This window comes from Etheostoma spectabile, chromosome 17 (assembly GCF_008692095.1).
Source record: "Etheostoma spectabile isolate EspeVRDwgs_2016 chromosome 17, UIUC_Espe_1.0, whole genome shotgun sequence".
Lineage (NCBI taxonomy): Eukaryota > Metazoa > Chordata > Actinopteri > Perciformes > Percidae > Etheostoma > Etheostoma spectabile.
Window position 1 is genome coordinate 11,498,603 of NC_045749.1, and position 8,860 is coordinate 11,507,462.

Below are 8,860 nucleotides of genomic sequence, written 5' to 3' on the forward strand. Positions count from 1 at the left end.
GGGGGGGGGGGGCTGCTCGTTGAAGCAGCTATCTGCACTGATTTGGGATCAATGCGGCCAGTGACATCACCAACTCTGGTATTCACTTGTTTTTATTTCAAGGGGGGCCTGTTTCTTAGATGGAAATTGGGTGAGAAGTCATTTTTTTTTTAAATGGCTTGTCGAGATTACCCATGTCTTTGTTCTGATGCTGCTTCTGATATCGATGTGTATCGATCTGCCATGTTGATGACATATTCTATACAGCAGAGTTTTTCCTAAAATCCTCAGGGCTTGTTATTGTCAGTCAAATTATATTTTTTAGTTAAACAGTAGACAAGTATAGGTTTCTCAATCACTGTTACCCCAGAGCTTGGGATCAACAACTGATGAATCTATTGTTGCTGATGCCCATTTAGGTTTCAGTCTTATCATAATATCATCTGTTCTGGATCATCCATCAAGTTTTTGTTTAATACCAACTTAAGGCGACAACCCCTGTTAGGGGTGTCAGGGGGCCCGCAGCCGGTCAGGTCACTCTCCAGTTCAAAGAATGGTTTGTTGTCAGAAGTCCTCGCTTTCTTAGCAAGTCATGTGCCTCCGCCTCTCAAATAATATGACCAGATGGCTGCAAACAAGATAGATGGATTATAGTTAGGATGACTTTAGCTTGGCTTGGCTCTGGGTACAATTTCATACGGGCAGTTTCTCAAAGAGCTGAATGAATGCATCAAAAGAGAACAAAGACAATGAAGCATGCTCCAACAAGGTCAATACATATTGCATTGTGTTAGAGGGTGTTAAATCAACATTATGTAAAACAGTTTAGACCTTAGAACATTAGTGACAATCAAGTCCCGACTTGGCGTTCAAACACAAAATGATGTACATTTCTCTTGGCCACCTTGCTCTCGGCTTTCTGCTGGTGACAAGGCTTCTCTCTGTAGAGGCTGAAGGGGGAGTGATGGATGCTGCCGGGGCCGCATGTTGCTACATGATGGAGGGATACTTTCAGTTGTGCTGACATCAGCTCTCCCGATCACACAGAGGTGTGATGGTTGTTTACAGTGCCACCCTGCTGTCGTCGCCATGAGGTTCCTGCTGCTGCAAACACTACACTGAAATACTAATAAACAAGTTCTGTCTTCAGGAAGACAGAGTGACTGACTGAGCGGCTGATACCTCTTTCACACCAAAACAAAGACCAAATAAAAATGGTGTTTTCCGTCACTTGAATGGATTTTCTGACCCTGTCTGTGACACTGCTCTTAACAAAGGTCATGCACGGTTGCTTTGGTATAATAAAAGGGTGCACAAAGATTACCACCATTAAAAACATGTGCCCCTCCTTCTCTAACAAGCTGATGCGTGGTGAGTGTCTAGGCTGCCGTGCGTCGCCCAGGTGGCTGCCACACATTAGTTGGTGGTTGAGAGTAGTAACTCCCCACCTTTTAAGTGCTTTGAGTGTCTATGATAAAGCGCTTAAAATGAAATTCATTATTATTATTATTGTGGTAACCTGATTGTTATATGGCTACTATAGTAGAAATAACCCTATTGCAGTCAGTTGGCATCCATCTCAAGCTATTTCTGCCAGTTTTGCAAAGACCCATGATTGCGTTGTGTAAGCTGTTGCATTAACCTTTAAATGTAACAAAAAAAGGAAAAGAAATCCTATAAAGTTTACCATATCATCCATCATGTTGAATCTGTGAATACAATGCTGCAATGACATTTCTGTAGTCCTGCATACAAGGTCTTCATTAGAGGTATTTGTGTCTTTTAGCAGTGATTAAGACTGCAACTAGAGAATATTTCATCTTTTTTTTAATTCATCAATTCATTGTTTACTCTATGAAATATCTCAAAATAGGCACAAAAAATCATCACCCAAGCCCAAGCACTTGTTTTGTGTGACCACAACATCTTGGCGTGATAATTCACTGAAACAATGAATTTTCAGATTTGTTTCTTGTGATTGATTCATCGCATAATCCACAAGTTATTCCAGCACAAAGTTCGGGTTGATGGCAACAACCCAGTATGCTAGGTTACTATTAAATATATACATATATACTATGTTTTTGTGTGTAAAGGTCATACAACTGATTGATTGACTGAGTGACTGCAGGAAGAGTATAGGAAACAAGGGTTACTATTTGGGCCAAGTGGAGAAGAGGCAGGGCAGTAAATGGATCATCTCCTGTAGAGAAAAGGCAGCAGAGCTCTATTTTATAACAACACAAGAGAAGTCTGGTTGAGTATAGCATTGATTGTCTCTGGCTGTGAGAATAACAGGGAGCTGAGAGAAAAAGAGAGAGAGAGAGAGAGAGAGAGAGAGAGAGAGAGAGAGAGAGAGAGAGAGAGACAGAAAACACAGGACATCACGGCTGGCCTCTGGAAGCTTGGACAGCCTTAAACAAATGCTATCTCTCTCTCTCTCTCTCTCTCTCTCTCTCTCTCTCTCTCCCTCTCTCTCTTTCTCAAACCATACTCTCCATTGCTCTTCTGTTTTTTCCCAGTGTATGTGGACTGAGCAGTGGCAGATAAGGCAGACAGCCGGGGCCCCGTGCTGACTGGCCCGACTGGCCGTGGGGAGCACAGAGGCAATCAATGAGTGCTCACAATAGAGCGGCAGCATCCAGATAGCTAACAGCTCCCTGAGGCCATGGGAAGGTGGTGAAAAGGGGGATGATACAAGGGGGTAAAGAAAGGAGAGAAAAGGCAAAGGAAGGTGGGTGAAGAGATTGTACATTAACACATGGATGTCACAAGTTGTTTCAGCGCCATATAAAAATACGGAACACGCATGAAGCACTACACCATATATTCCTTCGTGGTTGTTTATGCTCACTAAAGCATGCGTAACTTGAGGTCAACATTCAGTTCAGGAACTTGTGGCAGCCTCTGAAGCAGGACTCTCCAGTTATGAGATGTGAAGTGAAGAGTGGTGTTTCGATGCTTGGGGTGATGGCAGCAGTGATAGTGCTATTTTTAGTTGCCTTCTTCTTCCACTCATTGTTGCGTGTTTGCATGAATGCTTATGTGGGTGCCCATTTTTTTTAATTTTTTTTTTACATTATTATGCAATGCAGTATCTGACCTTGGGAAGAACATGTGCCAGAGGGATAGGGAGAGAGCTGAGTAAATGTGTGACCACTTCAACCTCTGTGTCATCCTTGACTGCACAACTAGCCACTCCACTAAGTCACAGAGCAGCTTTCCCGAGAACATTATTAATTCAGCTAATTCAGATCCATAGGTTACATGCTTGTTAGGTTACACTGGTGTAAGCTAGGAAGGGAGGAACAGGTGACTGTTTTTGGTATTATCTGATTGATTATCTGAAATATAATCAACATTCATCATTTAGCATGCAAAACAATTTTTTGATGGTTATAAAAACGTGGAATTCCCATTCAAAACACTACTCATAGGCTGCCTGTAAAACAGCTTTTAGGCTATCTTTGCATCTTAACAAGGATCTTGTGACTGGAGTTAAAAAGGAAAACAGCCTGGCAGACAAGCCACCTAAGCTAGAGCCTATTTCTCAGGATGACATTAATATAATAGCGCTGGTGCCCAAAACAACTTTGTATTGATTCACATAACCTTTTAAGCCAATCGATTGCTGCACTCCAACTCAGAATGCTTAGGCATGGGCATGTTTTCAAGCAAGGATTTGTTGCAGTGTTGCATGTTAAATATTGTGTCTTGGGTGTGTTTTATGCAGATGTGTGAGTAATTCATCATTCTTTTTTTGTCAATCTTCTACATTTTTATCTTTATGGGAAGTAGTTTTCTGCCGTGGGTCTCTTCGTATCACAACTTTAAATCGTTTTTTAGAGATATAAATACTTAGTTGTGACGCATTTTGTATTGTGCTTTCAACCTTGCCATGCTGACTCATGCCCCCCTGGTTTTCAATGGTCCTATTGCTTTCTCTACATACCGCTTATGGTGACTCATCCTTAAACACAGATTCTTGAGATCCATTTAGCATTTGCTGATCCTGGAGGGAGAGTTCATGAAAAAGCTGAATGGCCACGAGACACTGGGGTTGTTTGTAATTGTGCAGCAAGCCCACTGCAGTTTCCACTCAAGTGCGACTGTATGTGTCAAGGCAACTAGATTTTTTTTAGTAGTTCAAAGGGTGCAGCCTTTTGTGTGTACCTGCACTAAAAACATTTGCAGTGAACATGGAAACAATGCCTGTCCTGAACATGAGATGGTAACAGACACCACTCAGTTGTTGTGCTAACCTAATTCCTTTAGGTTAACTAGAATAGATGAATATTTGTTGGTTTTAACATGTCCTACTGTTTAAAAAAACACAGAGTCAGAATCAGTCCATCAAAGAAACACTTTCTGCAGTGTGGCTGGTAAGATTTTGAAAGCAGATGATGGCTAAAAGCCACTTCCCTGCTTTTCACATTTAGGGCCCTCTAATGCAGAATATGCTTGTATGAAAAACAAATTAGAATCATGCTACTAACATGTAGATGCTTGCATATTTTTGCCTTACGTGATTATTGCACTTTTCCTACACATTTCAGAATATACTTACTGCTCTATGACAAATTAACCGATGAATTACACTAAGGAACTAAACTTACATATACAAACCATATGCTACACATAATTCCAAAATCATCATAACCATGTTTGGCAAAACACGGCATGGTCATGTATATGGATTTTAGAGCATATATAACTTTAAGACTTCATTCATGTGGATATTGTGGGATTAAAGGGGACTAGAATGGAAAAGGGCATTTATAACACTAGCACTGCAAGGGAACACTAACAATGTGTAGGCCTACTTAGCATTTTAACAACAGAAACACAGCCTGTAGCCCAAATCTCAGTGATTATATACATTAACAATGACTAATCATGTTATACAACACCACCACTCTCAAGTCCTCCAAAGTACTTTGACTGAGCACACAACCTTCAGGACGGAGCTCGGAGCCACAGAGCAGCAGGAGGCGGTATTGAATCTCCTCCAGTAAAAATAAATAACGCCCTTGTCTGCAAGTGACCAATGCTCCCTCCCAGACTTTTAAGGCGGCTCGAGTTACTGTGGCCCCTGACAGGAGCAGACAGGTTGTGTCTGAGAGAAACACCTTCCCACAGATGACATCATTGTGCAGGAGAGTGAGGCACAGAGTGAGCGAGGAATGGCTCCGCCACAAAGGTTCAATACTCTATCAGAACCTAAGATCACGTCATGATCTTTACACCTAACAAGTTTTGCTGCGTGATTTTTATCTGTGAGAACATTCTGTGTTCTCTCAGACGGTTTAGCTGATCAGGACCTGATTAGACCCGTTATGTGTCCATGAAGAGGAACGCTTCAATCTTCAGTTATTAGTATTCGAGAGGCATGAAAACATGACCTTAATTCCCCACAGTGGTAATGCTCAGACAGTACAGTTCTCCATTTAACACATGCACGCACACACACACACACACACACACACACACACACACACACACACACACACACACACACACACACACACACACACACACACACACACACACACACACACACACACACACAGAAAGTCTTTTAGATGGAGGAATAGTTTGATCTAACAAGGCAGTCTTAGAGATGAGTCTATTGTGTGGGTTGAAATTAGCTCCCACCACCCTGCTCCCAATGAGGGTGGTCTCCCCTGGGCGCTGTGGATGACATTACAGGGATTTGTCCGTGAAGATCTCTATTACTGCAGATAATGCTCTGGTAGACAACCACAGAGATCAGAGAGAAAAGCGTGTTGCTCGTAATCATGTGCATCTCAATTATCTAAAATGGCCTCATCTATTCATCTACTTCATCTTCACTGACTGTAGAGCAGCACAGAATCATGGAGGTTTACTCAGAGCAGCAATATGTGAGCATTTACTTTTAAATCTCCTCATTGGACACACAGTGATAAAAAGCCCAAATATTTAAACCATGGAAAACAAGGCGATACAACAGAAGACAGCACCACCTGCTGGTTGTGGCTGGTCGGTGGTGTGGGGTAGGAGGGTGTGGGGGCTCTCCCTACTGTGCAGAGATCACAGAACAGGTTTAGTTATGGAATGAGACCAAGCAGATCCATGTCAGTCTCATCAAGATGTTGCTCAACACTGTCTCATTCACAGTTAAGTGTGCTGTGAGTGAATGAGTTTCAAGAGTTGTTGAGCCTAAAGGGTGTAGATGTTGTGGACTTGTGATGAAAGAGTTGCCAGGTTCACTCCATCAAGTGCGAGCAATGGCACCAATACCCCAAATGTTCCAGTGGAGATGCTTAGATGCTAGAAGCAAAAAAGTGCTTGTGTTCCTGGACACAGAATAGGCTCTCACTCTCACTCTGTTGCTTACACCCCTCTGTGATGTGACGCAAGAAATGTTTTTTTTTAGCTGTGCAAACATCTCAGTAAGAACGGACTCTGAACCGTGATGACCAGCGAGCTGTAAATCCTCCCAACCACCACCCGCCCACATGTTGCCACATATGGGACCTACTGTACACAAACACGAATGACTCATCCTTGTGTAAGAAAGGCACCGCCCAGGTCCCTCGGTGAGCAGTATCAGTATGCTGGTATCCATGTCGCCTGTGTAGCACCTGACCCCACACTCACCTCACCACTGCTCTCTTGTCCTCATGTCCTAATACTGTTTGGAATGTGTTGCCAGGCGACGGTCTCCATAAACACAGCACCTGGCATTTCCGACAGGAAACCTCCATAGCTCTGTGGAAAATTAAATGGCATTACTGTGTGCACACCCATTTGTCCAGATAACTGGATATCTGTGCTTTCTCTGTCAATCGCCACTCTTTATTCTACTGTTACAAAACAGTATCTGTCTTGTAATTGTGTGTACTTTTCATAATTGCAGTGATTTCCCAAAACAATCAACGACCTAATCTGTGTTGGTTCATGAACTTCGTCCTCATTACTATAAGCAACCTTTCGCCAATTAACTCCCCCTCTGATTTGCATTACAAGGGTGGCCAAGAAAGTGCCATTACTGGACCTCCACGCTGCTTACTCTGTCCCATCAATTTCCTGTTATTGTTGGCAGTTGAGCTGAAGCCCCAGTATTGATCCCTCACCTCAGGAGAAGATAAGGTGGGGAATCGAGATGGATTCCATATCTATTATCTAATGGAATTCCTCCTCCCAGAAAGGGCTATGGATTTTCTGCCAGTGAAGCTGTGAAAATGTGTGTCCATGCGGGCCTCTGCTGTTTTTATGTGAGTGTCCTCTCTCCAAACGCAGAATGAGGCTTTTGTAGGATGGATTAATGCTGTAAGCAGAAAGCGGTGGAAAGTGGCACTGAGGCTTTACGGACTGTTGAAGCATTCAAGGAAATGCACTCTCTATGAATATGTATTGACCTGCTGCTCTCCAAATGGCCCTCTCATAGAAGTGCACATACATAGGCTCTCATGTGTGGAGTATTGCATCAAATGCTGACACACAAAGTGGTGCTGTGATGGGGTTTTCTTTAGATTGAGGCTTGTATATTAGAGGGGTACTACTTTCTCATACACCACAGTTGTAAAGGGTTGTATAGACTGTAAGCAAGGGTTTTATTAATGTTCAATTAATCTAATGCAGTATAGATCAGTTATAAGACATTAATAAGTGACATTTAGGCTTTCAGGTTAAGGAAAAATGGCTGGTTAGTCATCCAGCAGATACAGAGTAACTATAGCATTCATTTGGAGACATGTTTGGGTACGTCTGATGGCTATAAGTTCAATATTCACTCCCATTTTATTTTTCGTCTCTGTCAACACCTGAGGGAAATATCTGGCTCTTCACTATGTTCACCTGTCTGTGTTTGTCGTTTGGTGCTGGGCAGATAGTGGGTTTTTAACATAATTACTGAAAACAGCTGCCTGCTGTTATTGATTACAGCAGCTGTGACAAATAGATTGCACTCCTTCCAGAAGGTCCGAGGTCAAATGGTCAATCAGAAAAAAAACACCTAAAAACACAAAGTGGAACCTATCATAGTCTGACCAATTTTGCAAGAAAACTATTACATTTTTAAATACATATTATACTTTGTAAATAACTTAAATTGCAATGAGGTGCATCTATATGACATGATCAACATTTTCATTGTGACCAACCCTTTCTTTCTTTCTACACCCTGCATGCTACCTCATCAGAAAATCAGATAAGCAGCACAGAACAACCTTTTCCTTAATCACACAAAGGCCCAGGTTGACCCTGCACAGACAGCAGCTCTGATTTTCAATATCCCGCAGACATAAAGAAGAAGATGAATTCCATCCCCCCCCCCCCAACAGCCAGTGCACAGGTGAGGTGGGAGATGCTGGGACCATAATATTTCTGCATCCAATTATGATTTGATTGTCTTCCCCTCAAAAAATTAACTCTGAGTGGCAAAAATTTCTTACAAATAATGAAGAATCAACAACACATCACAGTGATAGATAGATTCCAGGAGCTCTGTGGTCTCAGAATACACACAACAATATTTCACGAAAGCTTAAATCAGTGTGCCATGCAGCAGAAGGCAGGTGGGACTATGGCATGGTCTGGGATGATAAGTCCCTGTGTAATCAAGCTGTGGCACAGTTACCCATATAGTGAATACTGTCATTCTGAGCAGCTGCTGATAAGACGGGGCCTGCTTCACACTACACTACACTACACTACACAAGGGACAGAGCTGGAGTATTTTGTGCGTGCAGTTAGGGGAATGGAAACATGCTTTGATTACTGCATATAAACAGTCGGTTACAGCTGCAGGATAGTTACCATCCTTTATCTCACCCTAGTAGACCGTATTGAATGGACACACAAGCACCAAGAAGACCACCCCCACCCACAAATCCCC